This window comes from Rhineura floridana, chromosome 6 (genome assembly GCF_030035675.1).
Source record: "Rhineura floridana isolate rRhiFlo1 chromosome 6, rRhiFlo1.hap2, whole genome shotgun sequence".
Lineage (NCBI taxonomy): Eukaryota > Metazoa > Chordata > Lepidosauria > Squamata > Rhineuridae > Rhineura > Rhineura floridana.
The window spans coordinates 43,973,450-43,993,443 of NC_084485.1; the positions used below are offsets into that span (position 1 = coordinate 43,973,450).

Genomic DNA, 19,994 nt, shown 5'->3' on the forward strand with positions numbered 1-19,994 from the left:
GTTTTGCTGGCTCCAGCGTACCTCCACCTCCATTTTCTGAATGTGGGGATGCACAACACCAGGCAAACTCCACCCCCTTTTACACCAAAACCTTGGAAATTGCAGCTCCAGCATGCCTTACCTTGAAGTCTGCTTCACACAGACTCCAGAACTGATTGGCTGTCTACTCCATTGCCACTCCAGGTGTATCTATAAAAATGCTTTGTTGTAGGCTCAGGCAGACACTGTGATAGGCCCAGTGCTTTGCTGTGGGCAGTCCTAATCAGCAGTGGGAAAGGGAGAGGTGTCCAATCGTGGGCAGAGTTGTTTCAAAATGCAGCCAAAAAACATTGACTGCTTTTGAAGTAACTAGTGTGCCTCCAGCCTGAATGCTTGGCCTTCTGCAGTGTGGTTCTCATGCCTAACTCCTTCAAGGCATTATTTATTTATTTATTACATTTGTATACTGCTCCATAGCCAAAGCTGTCTGGGCGGTTTACAATTAAAAATGTTAAAAACAAGTATACAAATATATAAATTTAAAAACACATTTTTAAAAAACATTTTAAAAACACATGCTCAAGGCATTGTTTTTGCATAAACATTCTGCATCACATACATACTGCCTGTGTTGCTATTCTCTGTACAAGTGTGATGCTGGCTTAGGAAGCATGCAAGTCACACACACACACACAGGCTTGTTGCCATTATTTCTTAAGCCTTTTCTTCCAACTCTGAAACAAAATCTCTTGTTGTAAGACTTCAGCCTGCAGCCCTGTGTCCTGTTAAACAAATTTGTTAGCAGCCCTAAAAGGTGACTGCTCAGAGTGAAAGGGATATGTGAATATTTCTTTTTCAGATAGTCATCCACCCTGTACTGGCTTCAAGGGAAATCTCCCACCCCTGTCTTCAGCAATCACGTGACAAACTCCAATACAACAAAAGTTACACACAATTATATATTTATAAAAAACACTATACAAAACAATAACAGCACTAGAACAGCAGGGCCTTAATCAAGCCATGTGTAGGGTGCTCTTTAGGAAAAGTGTTTGGGCTGGGCCATGGGTAATTGTTCCAAATGAACTGGCCTGGGGTGTCTGCAGACTATCAGTATTTTGCAGAATAAAATAACATGGATTAAAGCACTCTGCCACCCTAGCGTAATAAGTCCACTTTAAAAAAACAGACTTTTTGCAGTTAGGAAAGTGATAGGGAAATGCATTGAAAAGTGTAGAACAAATGAATGCTTAATTGGAAGTCTGCAAATAAGTCAGAATGAATGCTCAGTAAATAGGTTGTTTTCCTGACTAAAGGAGCAAGTAAGTGCTTCTCATTTTCTGTGCCTGATCAAAGTTGGTTGCTTTAGAAGAGGGAGAGGGGAGAAGGCTGCTACTCACTTGGTGCATGCATGACATCCTCCTCTGCACCCAATCCAGATAGGTTGGGATGTTCCTTTAGGAAAACATCCCCTCATCTTGCAGATGTTGTAGAGGATGCAACACACCATGATCACTTGGGCAGTCTTTCTCGGTATCCAGCAAAGTGTGAAGGGACCTCCACCTTAACACTAGCTATCAGAAGGTTCCATAGGCAGCCTGGCCCTACTTGAAGAGTAGTTCATTTCAACAGCTGTCATTGGAGCATGGTACAGGCACCATCATCCAGGTCTGTAGGGTGAAAGTGTGGTCCATGAACATCTGACACTCCAGCAGCAGAGGCCCTGAAAAGAAGATACCTGCCATCAACATATCAGCCAGGAGAGAATTCTAGAAGATAGCCATTATCATGGCTCTGCAAAGCAGCTATAACACAGACCAATGGTATTAACTTAGAGGCAAAGGGTTTTGGAAGTCTAACTTTTGACCATTTAGCATTTGTGCTTCTGTCTCCAATTGAAAGACAGTGGTCCTTGTGTGTCTTTGAAGTCTCTCCAAGATCTGGCACCAAAATAGAGAGAAGTCAGTTTCTGAAATATTTGTGCTGTACTGTGGCTGTTGGTACATGAATGTGTAAGCATCACAGAAAAATCTTCTGGAAAAAGTATCCATCTGCTTGGTATCCACAGCAGCAAACTCCTCCGGGGTCATAGCCAGATAGTCTCCAATCTGAGGGCAGGCCTTGACACAGGGATATTCATTCCTTTCTCATCCTCTAAAGAAACACAGAAACCAATTTAAGAGGGCATTAAAAAGAAAAGGCTTACAATTCTTTATGAAACACGTGAGTAAAGGAAAAGGTATGCTAGACTGGTGTAAAACTATGAAACATAGTCATGCCAGGAGGTTGTTTATGGCTGAAGCATACTACCTGACTTTGTCCCGTGTCTCACGAAGGAATAATGGGTGTCAGAATAAGCCCACTTCAGAATACATAATCACTTTGAATGAGTTGAAATCTCCAGGGCCTGATGTACTGCATCCTAGAGTATTGAAGGAACTGGTTGAAGAACTCTCCAAACCACTATTATCTTTGTGAAATTGTGGAGGATGGGTGAAGTGTCAGATGACTGGAGGAAGGCTAATGTCCCTATCTTCAAACTGGGCAAAAAGGAGGAACCTGGGAACTACAGATGAGTCATAATGCAGTGATTACTAGAAGCCAACATGGATTCATCAAGAACAAATCCTGCCAGACATAATATATCTTGACTTCATCAAAGCTTTTGACAAAGTGCCCCATGGTATTCTGATTAACAAGCTAGCAAAATGTGGGCTGGATGGATCAACTATCAAGTGGATCCACAGTTGGCTCCAGAATCGTACTCAAAGAGTGCTTACCAATGGTTCCTTCTCAAACTGGGCAGAAGTAACGAGTGGGGTACCTCAGGGCTCGGTCCTGGGCCCAGTGCTCTTCAACATTTTTATTAACGACTTGGATGAGGTGCACAGAATGCTTATCAAATTTGCAGATGATACAAAATTAGGAGGGATAGCTAACATCCTGGAGGACAGAAAAAAATTAAAAGAGATCTTGATAGCCCAGAGCAAACAATAGAATAAAGTTTAACAGGGACAAGTGCAACACTGCATCCAGGAAAAAGAAACCAAGCACACAGTTATAAGATGGGGGATACTTGGTGCAGCAATACTGCATGTGAGAAGAATCTTGGAATTGTTGATCGTAAGCTGAACATGAGCCAAAAGTGTGATGTGGCTGCAAAAAAGGCAAATGCTATATTAGGCTGCATGACCCCTATGAGCAGAGACTGAAAGAACTGGGCATTTTTAGCCTTGAGAAGAGAAGGCTGAGGGGACATATGACAGCACTCTTCAAGTACTTGAAATGTCACATAGAGGAGGGCCAGTATCTCTTCTTGATCATCCCAGAGTGCAGGACATGGAATAATGGGCTCAATTTACAGGAAGCCAGATTTCCACTGAACATCAGGAAAAACTTCTTAACTGTTAGATCAGTAGACAATAGAACCAATTACTCGGAGGTGGTGGGCTCTCCAACACTGAAGGCATTCAAGAGGCAGCTGGGCAGCCACCTTTCGGGTATGCTTTAATTTGGATTCCTTTAATTTGTATCCTGCCCTTCCTCCCAGCAGGAGCCCAAGGTGGCAAACAAAACACTAAAACATCATAAAAATCTTAAAATACATTAAAACAAAACAGCATTAAAAACATTTGTTGAGCAGATGGTTGAACTCCATGGCCTTATAGGCCCCTTCCAACTCCACTGTTCTATGATTCCGCACTGGACACCCCCAGCTTCAGACATTAGGTATGTGTGCATCAGGGTAGCCTAATGAAAACTCCCTCACTTTGCAGCTCGGCGACTGCAAATGCCGCCTCAGTAGCTGCTTTGCGCGAAATGGGGGAAGCTTCTCCCAGTCTTCCGACCAAAGGCCACACAGATGCCAACAACAAGTGCTGAGACCTGGCCGGCGATGCCAAGACCTGGCCAGAAAACAAGGTGGGCGAGAGACCGGGGAGTGCGAGGCCTGCCTGGCCCGCAGGAGCCAACCCACTGGCTTGAGAGGCCACCAGACCAAGCGAGCGAAGAAAGCAAGGCAGGCAGGCAGCTTCTGTACTAACAGGCCCGGGCTTGGCCAGCGGCACCTGGAGCCTTCTGCCCAAGGATTCCTCCGTGAGGAGTGGCAGCAGCCATGGTGGCGGCGGAGACCAAGATCATCTACCATCTGGACAACCAGGAGACGCTGTACCTGGTGAAGCTGCTTATCCCGACCGAGCGGGTGACGCTGGGCGACTTCAAGGCGCTCTTCAACCGGCCCAACTACAAGTTCTACATCAAGTCTATGGACAATGATTTTGGGCAAGAATCCGATGGTGTTGGTGAGCAAATCCTTTACAACAGCTGCTCAATGTTTGAGGGCTAAAATTCTTGGAGTGGCAGTGCTACATTTTAAGGACAGATTACCTGATTACCTTTACAGATTCCCTGTAAAGAACCTTGTTTTTTAAACATTAATATTTTGTTGTTTGAATTTTTGTGAACTGTATTCTTTTCTGATGTGTATTTTGTATTTGTCTTTATTTTATTTTTTTGTGAGCTGCCTTGAGGGCCTTTGGCCAAAAGGCGGCATAGAAATAGAATGAATGAATAAGTAAATAAGTAAATAATAAAAGCAGTCTACAATTATAGTACGTTAGAGTGCTTCCAGACAAGGGCCTTATTTCACAAAGCAGTCATTCAGATCCTGTGCTTTTTTTTTGTCTTGAGTGTTTGGCATGTCTATTTCCATAGGTTCCCATTTTTTCATTCCTGGATATTCATTGCTTTTCCATTGCTTGCCATCCACACCAGTGAGCAGGGCTTGACTGAATGAATTTGGAGGTGGTGTTGGGGGGGGAGCATTGGCCCTTCCCCTCAATCACTTCTCCACCTTCTACTGCCCTCTTTGAACTGGGCATGGGCACAGTTATTTCTGTAACTGTATGCGCACGACTTTTTATTTATTTATTTTATTTATATACCGCCTCATAGCCGAAGCTCTCTGGGCGGTTTACAGTAACTAAAAACATTAAAAACAAATATACAAATTTAAAAACAATTTAAAACACAATTTAAATATTTAAAACAATTTAAAAACACATGCTAAAATGCCTGGGAAAAGAGGAAAGTCTTGACCTGGCGCCGAAAAGGTAACAGTGATGGTGCCAGGCGCACCTCATCAAAGAGATCATTCCATAATTTGGGGGCCACCACTGAGAAGGCCCTCTCTCTTATTGCCACCCTCCGAGCTTCCCTCAGAGTAGGCACCCAGAGGATGGCCTTAGATGCTGAACGTAGTGTACGGGTGGGTTTGTATCGGGAGACTCGTTCCATCAGGTATTGTGGTCCCAAGCCGTGTAAGGCTTTATAGGTCAAAACCAGCACCTTGAATCGAGCTCGGAAACATACAGTCAGCCAATGCCAGCAGGCCAGAATCGGTTTTATATGTTCGGACCGTCTAGTCCCTGTTACCAATCTGGCAGCTGCATTTTGCACAAGCTGTAGTTTCCAAACCGTCTTCAAAGGCAGCCCCACATAGAGTGCATTGCAGTAATCTAATTTGGAGGTTACCAGAGCATGGACAACTGAAGCCAGGTTATCCCTGTCCAGATAGGGGCGCAGCTGGGCCACCAACCAAAGTTGGTAGGAGGCACTCCATGCCACCAAGGCTACCTGAGCCTCAAGTGACAGAGATGGTTCTAGGAGAACCTCCAAGCTACGAACCTGCTCCTTCAGGGGGAGTGCAACCCCATCCAGGACAGGTTAGACATCCACCATCTGGTCAAAAGAACCACCCACTACAGCATCTCAGTCTTGTCTGGATTGAGCCTCAGTTTATTAGCCCTCATTCAGTCCATTGTCGCACCCAGGCACCAGTTCAGCACATTGACAGCCTCACCTGAAGATGAAAAGGAGAAATAGAGCTGCGTGTCATCAGCGTACTGATGATGATGATGAGCAATGTTCCCCAAGCACCACCTTCTGCAGCCGACCTGGCAAGTATGAGCGGAACCACCGTCATGCAGTCCCTCCCACTCCCAACTTTTCAAAAAGCCCAAGAAGTGTGTAAGAGCAAATGTTATCAGGATTAGTTATTGTGTTTTACAATTAGCACAATGGAGGTGTGTGCTTTTTTGTTTTTTGCTGGGGGCGGGGAAGGATATCAATTTCCAGCTGGTATTTTTTTTTTAATATGGAGGTCTTATGTAAGAGTGATAGTTATCTGACTAAGTCTTGAGAATGGTACAGGTCTTGTGCAAGATGATGTTGATGATTAAAAGCCTGGTGCATGGTACTACAATTACAGTTTCTGACATAATCCACCACGTGTACTGGGTGAGGATCTTGAGAGAACAGCTTATCCTAACTGGGTAGCTGAATTGTGGACATGCCTTCAGCCTGCAGCAACTGGCTGAAATAGGCATGCTTGTATTGTTTGGGCCACTGGACACCAGTAGTATAGTGGCAAAATCGGGGGGCATAGCTAATACCGTGGAAGACAGAAACAAAATTCAAAGGGACCTTGATAGGCTGGAGCATTGGGCTGAAAACAACAGAATGAAATTCAACAGGGATAAATGCAAAGTTCTACACCTAGGAAAAAGAAACCAAATGCACAGTTATAAGATGGGGGATACTTGGCTCAGCAATACGACATGTGAGAAGGATCTTGCAATTGTTGTTGATCACAAGCAGAATATGAGCCAACAGTGTGATGTGGCTGCAAAAAAGGCAAATGCTATATATATTAGGCTGCATTAACAGAAGTATAGTTTCCAAATCGCGTGAAGCATTAGTTCCCCTCTATTCAGCACTGGTTAGGCCTCATCTTGAGTACTGCATCCAATTCTGGTCTCTGCACTTCAATAAGGATGCAGACAAACTGGAACAGGTTCAGAGGAGGGCAACAAGGATGATCAAATAAAGTTCAAATTCAAATCAGGGGACTGGAAACAAAGCCCTATGAGGAGAGACATGTTTAGCCCGGAGAAGAGAAGACTGAGGGGAGATATGATAGCACTCTTCAAGTACATGAAAGGTGGTCACATTGAGGAGGGCCGGGATCTTTTCTTGATCGTCCCAGAGTGCAGGACACAGAATAACGGGCTCAGGAAGCCAGATTTCGACTGAACATCAGGAAAAACTTCCTAACTGTTAGAGCCATACGACAATGGAACCAATTACCTAGAGAGGTAGTGGGCTCTCAGACACTGGAGGCATTCAAAAGGCAACTGGACAGCCATCTGTCAGGAATGCTTTGATTTGGATTCCTGCATTGAGCAGGGGGTTGGACTTGATGGCCTTATAGGCCCCTTCCAAGTCTACTGTTCTATGATTCTATGAAATTCAGAAGCACAAGGTCCCTTCATGTTAGTCACAGCCACACCCTTTTTCTTTGCTGCTAGGTTGAGAATGAGAGCCTTGTTAATTTCTTCTCCCAAAACAACAGACATCCCTAGAGCCAAGAAGTATGAAAGGGGAGAGCGTTATCTACTGAGAAGAGTCTTCTCAATGGCTGACTCACCTCCTTTCACTCTGATTGGGTCCAATCAGTAGGAAAGGACAAGGAAGCACATCTCTTGCTGGGCTCCTGCTGGGAGGAAGGGCGAGATATAAATCAAATGATAAATAAATAAATAGAAGACTCTTCTCATTGGCTAACACTCCCCTTTCATGCTGATTGTCTCATAGAATGCTGAAGACATTGGGACCCTGCTCCAAAAAAAGAAAAGGGTCTAAAAACCCCTGAGACCTTTGGCGATTACATCCCTGCTGGAAACAAAATGAGCTCAAGTGTGGCACAAGCAGAAGTAGTGGCAAGGAGTTAGGGGCCACCCACCAAAACATCACCACACACATGAAAAACTCCCCCCCCCAAAAAAGGTGCTAACAAGCTTCTACACCCACATTGACTAAAAATGTATAAAGGGTTTGTTCATTTTATTTTATTTTACTTAGGGAATTTCTTGCAGTAAAGGGAAATCTGGATTAAATGTAGGGGGGAAAGTATGGGCTGGCATTTTGATGATGATGACATTGTGTGTATACTCCAAAAAATGTGTGTGCGTGAGCAGCACCAATTCCAAAATGAACATTCTGGAAGCATCCTCAAACTCTCAACCTTCAAGAAATAGTACTGAGGCTATGCAGGTAAGAATGTGCATCGTCATTCAGCTCTGATTTTATAACTTCCCCCACAATTGAGGCCCTAGATGATTTCCTACCCAGTGTGCCAGCCATGCTGTCAAAGAAAAGCCAGGAGTGTGGAGAAGGGCTGTATCGAACGAAAGCCACATAATGGCTGGTCTCTATGCATAGAACGGCAAACAGGTCCAATGTGTGTTGCTTTGCAGAGGGACTGGATTCCCATTCTTTGTACGAGTGCTTCAGTCTGATGTGATGAGACAGTGGCTGGATGAAATGAACAGATAATTGCTAGTCAGAAATCCACTGTGCTTATCCTGGCCTTTCCCTGTGATTTTTAATTTAAGTAGGGATTATAACCATGTTTTATCTTCCTGTGATAATCCTATGTGTCACTATGTCCAAATGGTTCTAATTTAGGGGAACTAAGTAGTGTATGGCATTTCATCACTTACAGTCAACGCAGCCCAGCTATCTAGGTTGCCTTCAGTCAGCGTTGGACTTTACAAACCTGTTGAGAAATGACAGGTGCTTACTATCTGTGCTTTCTGGAATCAACAGAAGACATCTTTGTTTTGACAGGCTTTTCCAGATGGATGAAAAGGTCTCTTTAAAAAACCTACTTTCAGTTTGTTGTTTGTACTGTTTTTAAAAACGATTTTAGCTGTTTTTATATGTCTGCAGACAGCTGGTATAGCACACTAGGGAGGAGAGCCTGGCTGGGAGTCCAGAGCCTGTGAGTTCAAATCCCTGCTCGTGTCTTCTGGATGTCAAGGGCCAGCTAAAGATCGCTCCCACAGTGAGGGGCTCAGGGATTACGTGCCCTGCCACCTGTGCAGCCGTGGGCAAGCTGCATAGTCCCAAAGAGCCCAGTTGCCCCCCAGCTGGCAGTTGCGGACAAGGAAGGGGCTGGCTTCTGCAGCTGTGGCAAGCTGAGCAGGCCCTAGCCAGCTGGGGAGGACTTGCCTCAGAGGGAGGCAATGGTAAACCCCCTCTGAATACTGCTTACCGTGAAAACTCTATTCATAGGGTAGCCATAAGTCAGGATCAACTTGAAGGCAGTCCATTTCCATTTCATATGTCTGCAAATTCCCTTGGGCCTTATATGTAAAAGGTGATTCTAAAAGAAATCGTAATAATAAATAAACCTTTTTGGATGACAGCCCAGTGCAGACTGTGCCATTTGTGTACCTGTCTTCTCACTGTAACTGGGAGTCTTTGCCAAAAGATTGCCTCAGATAGTTGGAATGCTCATTATGCAACTGGGACTCTGCAGAGGTGGCCAGTTGGGACATACTTTTTGGTTTCTCAATAGGGAAAATGTGTAGTTTCCTCTTATGCAATTAACAAGGTATTGGGGGAGCAAGGGGAATATGCAGATTATAGAGTTGTACAAGAAGATTCTTTGGTGACCCCTGAAGTAAATTTGCAACCTTTTCCTGGTGGCGTCCTGGAAGAGCTGCATGACCTACAGAAATTCAGCAGGTGAAACTATGCACGTCACTACTGATGGAAGAGCTTCAGTTATCACCCTATTCCGGTGACTGTAGTTCATTCTATCTCTTTTAATATTGAATTTTAAATTGTTGTAACCAGCCCTGGGACCTGCTGGTGAGGGGTGGGTAATAAATAAATAAATATAATAATAAATAAATACTAGTAATGTTGAAGTTGTGCCTGTTGTGCCAAACGTTGGCAACCCTAATTTTATCTCAATTGCTGGGATGGGGTGTGTATGGTTAACCCATAGCTAAGTGCCTAAGAAGCTATAATGATAAATCCTTGTAGACAAATACAGAGACTAACAGTTATGTGGACCACTTGGCTAGCTGCTAGCCCCATATCTAATAGCAACTCTTGCAAATGTCTTTATAGAATCCTCCCACTGTCATTTCCATTATGAGATCATCAGACATTGCTCTTTCCCACCTTAGAAGTGTTTTCAAAGAGTTTCATGAGTTTGGGGTGCAGGAGGGAATCCAGATGGCGCTGTGAGCATTGGTATGCCGTTCGTCTTCCACTGACACAAGGCACCCAAGGAGCTATAATCATATAAAAGGAACCCATGTTTGTTACAGTAGTCTTCAGTGATTATGGTTTCCATAAATCAAGTAAGAGGAAATGTCTACCATCATTTAGCCTGTCTTTGTTATGGACCCAAGGACCTCCCTTTTGAAAAGCTGATCTGCATGGTATGTATTGTCTGCAACAATAGATTTTTAGAAAATGACTGCTGCTACTACTGAAACCATCACTCACCATTCAATTGGCACCAGAACCGTATGTTACTCATTTTAGGAGAGACACAGTCACTACCTAGCAAGCTTAAGAAAGATCGAGTAGAAACTGAGAATGTGTAGTAAAGATATGCTAAGGGCCTCCTGCTCCAGTAGCAGAGGAGGACCAGGTAAAATCATTTGGAAAAGAGACAGCTTGGTCACTCAGATCATATAAATCCTACTAAATTTATCGAGATTTGCTTTCAAACATAGGACTTGGCCCCCAAATTTCCAAAAGACCATCTCCATCCCTACCAACCTTCTCAAGATCTACAGAGGGAGGGAGGATCTCTTGGTAGTTCTGCCACCTTCAGAAGTGCAGGGAATGGCAGACCCTAAACTGTGAAACTCCCTGCCACAAAGATACGTATAGCATCGTCGTACAGCTTTCACCATATGCTGAAGACACACCTTTTTATCCTGGCCTTTGACAGCTAATGATATTTTGTTTTGTGGGACCCACCTCTTCTCCTAAACTTATACTGTTCTGTTCCATTTGGAATTGTTTTGTATATTTTATAATTGTAATAATTTTATCTGCTTCTATCATTGTATTTTCTATTGCTGTAAGTAACCTGCCCTGGGACCTTATGGTGAAGGGCAAGTAAGAAATCGAATGAATGAATGGAGATGAGAAGGAAATGGCACTGCAAAAGAAAAGATGGAGATTATTTTAAGGGTGGGACATCATGGCAAAAGGTAGACATACAGGAGTGGTAAAACTGACATTTTGAAAAGGCGATAAGGTAACCATTATAAATCTACAAACAGATTGGTGGGCAGTGAACGGAATGTCTCTAGAATGCTTATACTATACTGAGTATCAGGCCTCTAAAGATATGTTAAAATGTATAGTGTACTTACAGAATATAAGGAGTATATGGATTGTATAATCCAATGGCATACATCAAACACAACCGTCATCAAAACTTCAAAAATTATTTACCTTGCTCCACCATATCTGTGACGTCAAGGCAGAGAGAGGGATACACTGATGGAAACTTCTTAAACCTCTTTCCAAATCTAGGCATCTGTAAGATGAGGCATGAAGAAATCTGGAAGAGATGGACCTGTTTAAAAAGTCTGAGTATGTGTTGCTGTAAATTGGTTCAGGATGGATTGGATCAAAAACAATTGCTCCTGAATGGATTGTTTGTTGAGGTTTTTTAAAATATCAGGAATTCAAGATTGTAATCAGACAGACTCTACGAATGTCTGTGGAAATTATGTAGACTTGAACTGCAGAAGCTATAGGAAGTTGGATTCAAATCTTGGCTCAGGCAAGCAATTCTGTCTCCGCCTCAGTTTCCCATCTGTATTATGGAAATGATGGCAACTACAGGACTAACAGCAGACCAAAAAAAAAAAAAACCATGATAAAGCAAATGACAACACAAATAACTGCAAAGTACTGTTTTGGAAGGCTGAGGAATCAATCACTCCCAGCATGGGTGCTGATTCCCATAGGTCTCTCATTACACTTCTTCCCCAACAGTGTACTGAGGCATTATGGAGGATAGGAGATCTGTTTGCCCTCCACATTCCCATCCAGCCCTTCATCCCCACGCTGTTTAAGTTACTTGAGCTCTGGCAGGAGGGAAAAAGGGCTCTGTTGATGCCCTGCCCCCAGGCCCTGTGCTCACACCAAGGAGGATTGTCCCTCTCAAGTATGCACCATGTTACCTGCAGCCATTGGCCTACCTCATCTAGCTTGAGGCCATATGAGAGCAGGGATTCTTCCAGTAGCTGCTGCACAGTGGGCACTTTGATTGTAGCATCTTTCTCTGCAAGGACCTGATAGCAATTATATTCTAGCACTTGGTCGTCTGACCTAAATTTTGACAGAGAAGGAGGAGTGCTCAGTTATTCTGAAGCATATTATGCATGTCTATGTATATGCATGTGTATATCCCTATATCCCTATATCCCTATACCCACCCCCACCCCCACCTATTGGCTAGTAACAGTTGAATGGTTTCCCTGCTCAGGCCTCTGGATAAAAGTTGATTCTGGGGACAGAAGTATTTCTCAGTAATTGAAAATTATTTCATGGCAGAGACACTTGTGTTATCTGCTGTGCTCCAAGGTCAGAGATGACGAGGCCTGTTAATTGGGAAAGTAGCTCTACCTGTGGGAAAGTATGTCAAGTTACCAGAAGGTTCTGGCCTAGAAGCCTCCTGACTGGTTCATAAGAGTCACCCTAGTTGCTATGCTTTTTAGTATCAAGCTAGCCTCTTCCTTAGCTTTGGTTCCTGACATCTTTTTGCCTGATTCCTTTACAACACTTTGGAGGTTGACTCTGCAGTATGTGGAGGTAATGCTTTTATGGTTTGTATAAAGCTAGGACAAGTTAGCTTTGTTGTTTTATTCTGGTTTATACTTCCTAACAATATTTCTTAACTGTATTTTTGAACGCTGTTTCTTAATGGTATCTTAGTTCTCTTCTATACTGCTGTTTTAATTTATTTTAATACATCTACCTCAATTATACTTCATGTTCCTTCTTAGGTAAAGTCTTGGTATTATATCCAGTTCCTAACTGCTGGGTTGCTGGCTGCTGAGTAATTTTTGCTGGCCTAAGGCACAGGAAGTAGAGTCTGTGGGGTTTTTTAGCTCTTGCTTTCATGGAATCTTAGGGATGTCTACTTTAAGCTGTGGGAATATCTTGGCCCAGGCTGGTTGGAGATGAGGAGCGTGGCAGTAGCATACTATCTTGCAGGGTTGGCATTAGACCCTGGTCATTTGGCACCTGCTGAATCCCCCAATAATAATAATAATAAATCTTTATTTTTACCCTGCCCTTTTTCCAAAACTGGAACTCAGGGCGGCTTACAAATAAAAACTACACATAGGTAAAAAAACATACAAAAATATACAATTAAAATAGAATTAAACTATTCGTGACATTAAAACCATGAAACATACACTTAAGCTACTAAGACAATTTAAAACATTAAGAATAGGACCAACTTGTTCCTGGGTTTGGGGGATATGTTCTTGACAAAAGTTTGTTCAAAAGATGGAAGATACTCTCTTGCTCTTAAATGTAAACGTACTGCCTTCAAGTCGATTCCGACTTATGGTGACCCTATGAACAGGGTTTTCATGAGGCTGAGAGGCAGTGACTGGCCCAAGGTCACCCAGTGAGCTTCATGGCTATGTGGGGATTCGAATCCTGGTCTCCCAGGTCATGCTAGCAAAATCCTTTGTCAGGAGGACAAAGAGTATATTTATTACATTGCAAGAAAGAGCAGCAAATGCTGCACCCAGAAGCCTCCGATGGAGGCAGTTGTGTGCCACCCAGGGTCCTTTTGAGCTTTTCTTTCCAGTGTTTGCCTGGAGGCAAGAGAGCTGGATCAAGTCATCCTACTACCTTGTATTAGTCATTATTGGGGAAACATGAATGTGGTCTGGTTCTTTTGAAGGTGGTGTTTTCTTGCTTTCAGGCTGGTTTCTCCCCCCACTTTCAGTCTTTTTTTCCCCTTAAAAAACCTGTACTACTTTGGTGAATCAACAGTTTTTGTGCTGAGCTCCCTCCCCGATTCTGTCCAAAAACTGCTATGCTCCGCCTTGCATCACCTTCTGTCTTAAATCAATGCAATTTGGCTTGACCCACCTAACACAGCTGGGCTCCATCCTTGGCAGCATTCCTGTACCTGATCTGGGCCTCTGTCCTGGGCTCTGTGTAGTCACCCAACTTTCTGCTTTCAAGAGTTGGTATCCCTAGCCATAATGACCAGAGTGGAACTCCAGTAGCCAATCAACAAATCGAAAATCTCACCTGATTTTGAGCAAGCGTTCTACAGCCAAGACCTCTCCGAGAAGGGCATTCAGAAATGCCCCTGGATCCGTTAACAGCAGTAGCCATTAGGATAGCAAAAGGCCTTAAGCAAAGTGCTGAAATGTACCCTAGTCTGCACACTCTTCATTTGTGGACATATTCCAGATGTTTCTAAGTGTTTGTGTATATTTCTAAAGGGAGGAGGGAAGCAAGCAGCAGCAAGGTGACCCCCCCCCCAAGTGCAGCAGACAGATTATCATGTCACTGTCACTCACCTTTCTCTTCTGTAATGAAACTGTCGCATTGCAGCAATCTCCTCAAATTTATAACATTCTCAGCTCCCACATAGCCATGCCTGGCAAGAATGAATACTTTTATGAGCCACGTGGTAGCCACATCAGCTTGCCCACTTACAGCAAATGTTAATGAATGGGCAATCCAGCTGTACTAGGAACACAGGTTGCACTTACCTGCTAGCAGTTTTGTATTTAGCCAAGGAAAGAAATGTGTGTTATTGGGGCTCCCTCGCAAAAAATCAGCCCCAGGGAGTTGCAAGGGCATGTTGCTGCTATAGCAGAAATGGAGGCTGTTTCAAGACTAGTTTTGCTATGTCAGTCTCCTCCCCATGTTCAATGCGTATAATTGCACATAAGCAGATTTTTTATAAAACAAAAATGGCTAAATCTGTTGATTATTCTCTTCTCTGACCAACTACAAAACTGCTTATTTTCTGTCAGTGAAAATGGTCCTGTAAAAGACAGTCCTGCAACTTCCCATCACGTGGGGAAGTGGAAAGTGTGAAATAACACAGAGGGAAAATACTGGATGAGCCACTGAAGATTAGCTCCTGTCTTGCTGGTAAGCCAGTTCATTCAGTAAAACAAAGAAGAGCCTTAAACCCTGTACCTGGAAGCCAATACCTTGGTGTTTGCATGATCATGGTAAGGGTCCCTCCCAGGGCTAGCTGGAAAATTATGGTTATGGCTGAATTCTCCCTGCACAGTTATATATTCTATGAGTTCCACGAATGTATAAAATGCAGTGAAATATGTGGTTTCACTATAAAGCAGGGATGGGGAACTTGTGGCCTTCCAGATATTGTTGAACCTCAGCTCCCATCAGCCCCAACCACAATGGCTAATGGTCAGGGATGATGGGAGTTGTAGTGAAGCAACATCTGGAGCACCACAGGTTCCCCACCCCTGCTACAAAGACATCTCTTGAAATTCTTCCAGTTTGTTCTTTGAGAAGCTGTCATAATCACATCAATAATTAGTCATATGGACATTTTGAATCTATGCTTTCAATCATTCTGTATATTAATTTTCACTGACCAGTGGAAGGAGTTCTCATTCACTGAGCATTTCCTAAAATAAATAAGGCAGTAGTGGGGAACCTGCGGCCTGCAGACTAAATTAGGCCTGGCATGGGTCCCAACTGGGCCCATAAGGCTGTTTTTCCCAAACGTCATATGTTACATCAGGTATGGAGAAGGCAGAGATGCAGCTGCAAACGAACAATCAGGAACCTTAAGGTGTACTCCCAATTGTTCCTTGACCACCGAGTCTTGCTGTTGGTGCTGATCAGTGGTAACAGCAAGCCCAAGTAGGATCAGCTGTACGATGGAGTTCCTGAGAACTTCATAGAATGCCTGCTCAAACCAGGGCTTGCTGTCAGAGCTGATTAGCAATGACAGTAAGTCCTGGTGAGATCAGGTGTACTATGGAACTCTGTAACACAGCTGATCCCTATCCAAAGTGGGGTTTGCTATAAGTGCTGATCAGCAAAGGATTTTTTAAAACTTTGGGTCACCTGATAGCATTGCGATGTCAGATGATTGATGGGTGGGCACAGGATTGGGTTGGTCAGGATCTGGCCAACCAGCTGAATCCTCTTCCCCACCTAGGGATGGGGGACAACATCCACTAATCATACTACCAAATTTTGACTGATCTGACAGTCCGCTGTCTTTTTGGACTGGCACTGATTTTTTGCAGCGGGCTGCAGCTGTAATCGGCACATCTCTTTTTTATATTTCCCCCCCTCAAAATTTTATGTAATTATCTTCATAATTGCAATTGCTATTATCCATTAACTTCCATGGATTTATATAAGCATTTCTGTTAAAAATTACGTAATTTTTATTGCCGCCAAAACAGCAGCGGATCGAATCAACAAGTGCAAAAGCAAGCAGGAACAAACCAAACAAAGGCAGATTGTGATTGAACAACAAACTATCGGAAGATGAGCGGATCAGGGCTAGACAGCAAAGTCCATCCCTATCCCCACCCGTACAGTAAGGTATCATCTGTTATTGGCCCACTTGATTAGGCAGGATGAAAAGTCCAATCCAAAACTTGCTTATTCCTACATTAAAAGAAGATGAACCAGTAAACAATGTTACAGTACAGCCTTGATATCATTTATTTTCTGGGTCCATTATTACAAGAGCTGTTCTAGATTTCCAGTCCCAGAATATCCAGGACTTCTTACATCTACACAGTAAGAAAATAAATAAATAATCCATCACTGAAAACAGAAGTCCCAAGCCCCACTGGAAGAGCAGAGGTACTGCAGTAGAACTCACTGTCTCAAGGGTTGCACAATCTGTTGCCTAAGGATTTGCTGTGGTATTGCATCATGCACTTCAGCTGAATACAGTATGCCATTCAAGGCAGAGGAGAAATTGAATAAGCTGCAAACACATAAAATGCATAAACTGAAATAAGGAGATATTATCACAGTTAAGCACAAAATGGCTACCATAGCCTTCTGCCTCCCAGTCCAGCCATTGATGGTGCTAGCCCTCCAAGGGCTGTGTTACCACTTTAGTTTTGTCTAGTTCATAGATAGCCAACATGGTGCTCTCCGGATGTTACTAAACTACAACTCCCATCAACCCCAGCTAGCATGGCCAATGGTCAGGGATAATAAGAGCTGCAGTCCAACAAGGTCTGGAGGACACCATGTTGGCTACCTCTGGTCTAGTTGGCCATTTTGCAGCAGGCAGGCACAAATGAATATTACAAAGTGATCAAAGCACTATGATTAGGAAAGGCAGCAAAATAAAGGGGAGAAGGGTTTGTGTGGCATTGCTGGGTCCTGGAGGCAGTGTGGAATGATGGAGAGACCATGGAACTGGGCCCCACCTAGAGCCAAACTAAGCAAACCTGAAGAGTGTAGTGTCTAGGTAGCAGGAGTTGCAATGTCCCTAGATGCCCTTCATGGCACCTTCCATCTTCTGCAGCACTTCATGTTCCTATGCTGCCTCAGTATAACCCTCTGCCAAGTACTGGATTATGTAACTGCCCTCTGGAAGAACAGTTTGGAGAATGTTAGATGATGGTCTTGTTATCAACCTTTGCCATGAGAACCAAATACCTAAATTAAGGATGGGGAACTTGCGGCCTTTCACATTGTTGTGGAACTCCAGCTCCCATCAGCCCCAGTCAGCGTGAACAATGATGAGGGATGATGGGTGTCAGCTTTGATCCTACACTTCCTACACTGAGCAGGAAGGTCTGAATATACTTACTTACTATCTTCCTCATGATTGAGAATCCTGTGCAATGAGGATTCCAGATTGTAGGGAGAATTTTAAGCACCCTCCCATGCATCCAAATTAAGAATGTTTGAAGAGGCCTAGTGAGCTTTATAGATGGTGGTTTTATGGTTTGTAATTACATTACAAATAAATTTTATGTACTATGTTGTGATCTGCTTCAGGGAGGGATAATCCCTGCAAAGAGGCCTAGACTGGAATAAATAATAATAAAAACATGCTAGAAGTCCAACATGAGACAGATGATGTCCACTATGATTAAAATGAAGAAGTGAGGTTCTGGAATAAAAGATAATGTGTTGTATTAGTATGACTTAATTGGATACAACCTAGTCCTTCCAAATGCTATTTGGAAGTGCCTTAGCTCAGTGGCAGAGGATCTGCTTTGCATGCAGAATTTCCCAAGTTCAATCCCTGGCATCTCCAGGTGGGGCCGGGAATATCGCCTGTCTGTAAGCATGGAAATCCACAGCCAGTAAATGTAGACAATGGACTAATGGCCTGACGTAGTATAAGACAGGTTCCGATGTTCCTAATATGAAACATCTGATAAGCCTACTCAAAAGTGGGGAAAAATTCTTGCCCAAACTCAACTGGCTTTTTATTTTGATTCATAGCCCACTCTGTCCTGGGACAGGGGTAAAAAAGATATGTAAAGACTTGTGTTCTCTACTACTAAAACAAATATGATGCCTTGAAATGTTGCCTTGCGTATTTCTTATTATTCTTATTCCACGCTAGGAATCATTAGGAAAGGAACTGAAAGTAAAACTGCTGTTATCATAATGCCATTATACAAATCTATGGCATGACCACACTTGGAGTAGTACAGTTCTGTTCGCCCCACCTCAAAAAGCATATTGAAGAGTTTGAAAAGGTTCAGAAAAGTGGAACCAAAATGATCAAGGGAATGGAGCAACTCCCCTATGAAGAAAGGTCATCTGAGGCTTTTTATTTCAGAGAAAAGGCAAGTAAGAGGAGACATGACAGAGGTGTATAAAGTTATGCATGGTGTGGATAAAATGGGTAAAGTTTTCCTCCCTGTCTCATAACACTAGAACTTATAGACATTTAATCAAGCTGAATGTTGAATGATTCAGGACAGACAAAATAAACTACTTTTTCACACAGTGTATAATTAAACTTTGGAATTTACTCCCACAAGAGACAGTGATGGCCACCAGCTTGGATGGCTTAAAAGAAGATTAGACAAACTCATGGAGAATAAGGCTATCAGTGGCTACTAACCATGATGACTATGTTCTATCTCTGTTGTCGGAGGCAGTATGCTTCTGAATATCTGTTGCTGGAAACTGCAGGAGGGGAGAGTGCTGTTGCACCCAGGTCCTGCTTGCAAGCTTCCCACAGGAATCTGGTTGGCCACAGTGAGAACAGAATACTGGACTAGATGGGTAACTGGCCTGTTCTATAATGTTCTCATGTTCTTATCACCAATTTTATACCCAGCTGCAGAAGAAATCCAAATAGTTGCTTGGGGTAGCAATATTTTTAGGACTTCAAGTCAACTATGCGACCCATGCTGTGCTTGCCCTCCACAAAGCAGCCTATGGGCCCCAAAGAAATCATCTTTCAGCCTGCATAGATCTCTTGAGTTACAATGAAGGCCTCTTTCTTCTCAAGAGCAAATTCCATGGCTGAGAATGCAACCTGTAAACATGAAAAATCATGATAGGAAAGGGTGGCCTCAAAGGCTTACAAGAGCCAAACTGAAGTCAAACATGTTTGATAGGGTTTTATAGTTTAATGAGGGCTGTTGCCCAGCTGAAGAAATCCTTGTTCCTTAATCTTAGTAACTGACTAAGTGATTTGCTTTGCTTGAATTTGCATATCATTAAAACAATAGTTTGGAAGCAAAATGTATAATTCCATTATTTTTAAATTATCCAAGTGTGTGTTGCAAGTTTTGTCTTAGGCTGCAGACACACTAGCTGCTTCAAAAGCAGCCAGACTGTTTTCTCTGGCTTCAGTTTAAAAACGTGTTTAAAACATGTTTGCCCATGGCTGGACATATATCCCCACTGCTGATCTCAGACCTTTTAGGACCACCCACAACAAGGAGTTGGGCCAATCACTGTCTCTGCCCAACCTACAGCAAAGCATTTTCATTGGACACACCTTGGAGTGGCAATGAGTTGATTTACCAAACAGTTTTGATTTCTATGTGAAGCTGATTTCATGGAGAAATGTACTGGCACTGGGGTAGAGTTTGACTAGCGTCGTGTGACTCTGGCTTCAGAAAAAAGAAGTGGAGACGCACTGAAGCCAG

General features: G+C 43.2%; 1 pseudogene; it reads right to left on the reverse strand.

The window, feature by feature from the left end:
- Window positions 1–1,119: 1,119 nt before the first annotated feature.
- Window positions 1,120–19,360, reverse strand: LOC133386828 (ubiquitin carboxyl-terminal hydrolase CYLD-like; annotated as a pseudogene).
- Between the last annotated feature and the right edge of the window lie 634 nt (window positions 19,361–19,994).